General features: G+C 43.5%; 1 pseudogene; it reads left to right on the forward strand.

Annotated features, from left to right (window-relative positions):
* Nucleotides 1–846: 846 nt before the first annotated feature.
* On the forward strand, nucleotides 847–2,279 carry LOC102476870 (voltage-dependent anion-selective channel protein 1-like; annotated as a pseudogene).
* The last annotated feature ends 1,649 nt before the right edge of the window (nucleotides 2,280–3,928 follow it).

Consider the following 3,928-nt stretch of genomic DNA (forward strand, 5'->3'; position numbering starts at 1 on the left):
CGCGGTCAGCTACATGGGAGTCCAGCGACAAAGCCATTACGCTAACTGCTGGCCCTCTAGGCTATAATCTTTTTAAGTTCCTGAAAAACTATTGAAAAAGCAATCTATTGAAAATGTGCCAAAGATCGAGTGGGCAATTGAAAAGAGTAATATCTGAATAGCCAATAAACCTTTGAAAAAATACTCAATTTCATAAGTGATAAGAAAAATGCAAATTGAAATAATAATGGAATATTATTGCACAACAATCATATAGGTCATTGCTTTTAATTTTATATTTATAAATGTATTAAGAACTTGGTTCACTGGAAACACATTGCTTGTAGTAAACCTCCAGCTACAGTTCATTCTTAATCACCTGCAGTAATTGATTCCATAAAGTTGTCACAAACAATTAGCCAATATTGAACCATTGCTCTTAAGACAAATAATAAGGATAGGTTTCCACAAGCCTCTGGTCACATATTCATCAACCAAACAATATATAACCTTGTTTTATCTGTGTTTCTATTGAACTATATCTTATTTAGTAAATATTGCTAATTCATTAACCTTAAATTCAAGGCCAACACACTAAAGTTCATGCCTGAGTGAAGCTTATCAAACACACCTATTCTCTTCTGAGACACATCAGTCGCTTGTGCTTGGGAACATGAGACAGCACTTCAGTGCTATATCTGGAGGCCTTTTTAAACAGTGAAATAACCAACAAAAGACACCAAAATGCAAAGAGTATGGTACAAATAGACATAAAAGACACTTTAAAAAAAGAAGGAAAAAGCAAGAATAGAGTTGAAATAAGAAAGCAAAGCATCACCCTCCACCGTAGCTGCCGTGCCGGCCACCACCATCTCCGAGCAGAAGATGGCTGTGCCTCCCACCTGCGTCTATCTGGGCAAGCCTGCCAGGGATGTCTTCACCAAGGGCTACGGGTTTGGCCTAATAAAGCTCGATTTGAAAACAAAGTCTGAGAATGGATTGGAATTTACCAGCTCAGGCTCAGCCAACCCTGGGATAACCAAAGTGAAGGGCCGAAATGGAAACCAAGTACAGACGGACCGAATCCGGCCTGACGTTTCCGGAGAAGTGGACACTGATGACACGCTAGGCACCGAGATCGCCGTGGAAGACCAGCTTGCCCTGGACTGAAGCTGACCTTCGACTCTTCCTTCTCACCTAACACGGGGGTGGGGGTGGGGGGGCAAAAAATGCTAAAAATCAAGACAGGCTACAAGCGGGGACACATCAACCTGGGCTGCGACGTGGATTTTTTTTTTTCTTTTTTGGAGAGGTTTTCGCCATAGGGCGCATGCACTCGCCAGACAGGCAGAGAGAGACACAGAGACAGAAAGCGAGAAATCACCCCCCAGGGGGGATGGTCACACTGCAATCCCTTGTCCTCCATTCTCCTCTCGGGTTCTTGGGCACGCACGCACACGCGCTCAGCGCGAGTTCCAAGCCACCGGGTCTGGGACGCGAACCGTGGTCGACTACATGGGAGTCCAGCAACACAGCCATTACACTAACTGCTGGTTCCCGGGACGTGGATTTTGACATTGCCATGCCTTCCATCCGGGGAGCCTGGTGCTGGGCTACGAGGGCTGGCTGGCTGGCTACCTGATGCATTTCGAGACTGCGAAGTCCCGAGTGACCCAGAGCAACTTCGCGGTGGCTACAAGACTGATTCCAGTTTCACACTAACGTGAATGACGGGACAGAGTTTGGTGGATCCATTTACCAGAAGGTGAACAAAAAGTTGGAGACTGCCGTCAATCTCCCCTGGACAGCCGGAAACAGTAACACGTGCTTTGGAATAGCAGCCTGAGACTGCGGTCAATCTCGCCGGGACAGCCAGAAACAGTAACACGTGCTTTGGAATAGCAGCCAAGTATCAGATCGACCCCAACGCCTGTTTCTCCTGTTTCTCAGCTTAAGTGAACAACCCCAGTCTGATAGGCCTAGGATGCACTCAGATCCTAAAGCCAGGCATCAAACTAACCGCTGTCAGCTCTGCTGGATGGCAAGAAGGTCGGTCAATCTCGCCGGGACAGCCAGAAACAGTAACACGTGCTTTGGAATAGCAGCCAAGTATCAGATCGACCCCAACGCCTGTTTCTCCTGTTTCTCAGCTTAAGTGAACAACCCCAGTCTGATAGGCCTAGGATGCACTCAGATCCTAAAGCCAGGCATCAAACTAACCGCTGTCAGCTCTGCTGGATGGCAAGAAGGTCAAAGATGGTGGCCACAAGCTTGGTCTAGGTCTGGAATTTCAAGCATAAATGAATACTGTACAATCTTTCATTTTAAAACTGTTTCGCAAGCATAGCTACCTTCAGAATTCAGTGTACCTTTTAATGTTGTATATCTGGGATGCAAGTATGGCTAAATATCATGTTAGACCTCCAGGTAAAGACGACTAAGCTTTAAGGTGTTACCCTTTAGAGGTACAGAAGACACCCAATTCCAAAAAAAGGTCATTTCAGCTATAGGCATGGGCAGGGGGGGATCATGGTGGCCCTCCTAGAGATGCCAGGTGTTTGTTTGTTTGTTTGTTTTAATCTAGAAACGGTTGCAAGTGGAAGTTGATACTATGTAAGTACTTTGTTAAGTTCCTATTGAGTACATGAAAGATATTGTGACCTCCTGAGACTTGAACCTTAGTTTCCTAACCTTAATAGATAAGAGGCTCATTTGCTTGATGGTGTGTACAATCCCCTCTGAAAGGTACTTTTTTTTTTTCTTTTTTTAGGGCGCATACGCTCGCCAGACAGACAGAGACATAGAGACAGAAAGCGAGAAATCACCCCCCCCCCAGGGGGGATGGTCACGCCGCAATCCCTTCTCCTCCATTCTCCTCTCGGGATCTTGGGCATGCACGCACACGTGCCTGGCGTGAGTTTTAAGCCACCGGGTCCGGGACGCGAACCACGGTCGACTACGTGGGAGTCCAGCAACATAGCCACTAGGCTAACTGCTGGTTCCCCTGAAAGGGACGTTTTTAGACAGATCTTTATGACCTATTCCACCCCACTCCATCATCACTTCCTTTACACCAAAGTAGTCTACTGGGTGTGGTAGCTGTTTCTTATGTGCCATTTTGGGGTGGAGGGGGTATGTGTGATGAAGCCAATAATTTAGGACTTAATTCCTTCTTGTGTTGTGGTTTTTTTTTTTTTTTTTGCCCTTGCACCAGAGTATGAGATAGCTTCCAGGAGCTCCAGCTGCAAGCTGGGAAGAGTCTGTGTGGTTGTAATCACATGGTGACAGAACTCGGAATCCAAATTGGACGTCTGTTATATTCTCACCACACAATTTATTTTTTAGCAGTTCAATGGATACATTCTAGAGTCTTCCATTTTGTGTGGAATTAGATCCTGCCCTTCAAATGCTGTAATTAACATCACTTAAAATAAAACTTGAATAAAATAGTGAAACCTCAAAAAAAAAAAAAAAAGGAAGAAACAAAGAAAGCAAAGCATCTTCTTATTCTACCTCAGCTGAGAATGTGCACATCAGGCAACTCAAATCTGTTGTCACTAAAAACATATTCTCCAGATAAACATGAAATTGAAATGAGTTGATTTTGGTACTATAAGAAAATTTTATGAAGTAAGAGAACTTGCAAATAATAAAGGTAGATTATATTTTGTAAATTTACAATAGTAAATTTGATGAAGAACATACTATGTGATCCAGCAATTACCTCAGAGGTATGAACCCTACAGAGATTCTTGAATGTACAGGTGAAGGCACATACAATATTATTTATACACCATTCAAAACTATCAATTTAAATATCCATCCTGAGTAGAATGGATATATTGTAGGATATCTACACAACTGGCATACTATAAGGGCAGCAAAAATGTAAATTGGAATACTCACCATATGATCTCATTTTATAAAACAAAGTTTTTTTTTTTTTTTT

The sequence above is a fragment of the Tupaia chinensis genome, unplaced genomic scaffold (genome assembly GCF_000334495.1).
Source record: "Tupaia chinensis unplaced genomic scaffold, TupChi_1.0 Scaffold000288_2, whole genome shotgun sequence".
NCBI lineage: Eukaryota > Metazoa > Chordata > Mammalia > Scandentia > Tupaiidae > Tupaia > Tupaia belangeri.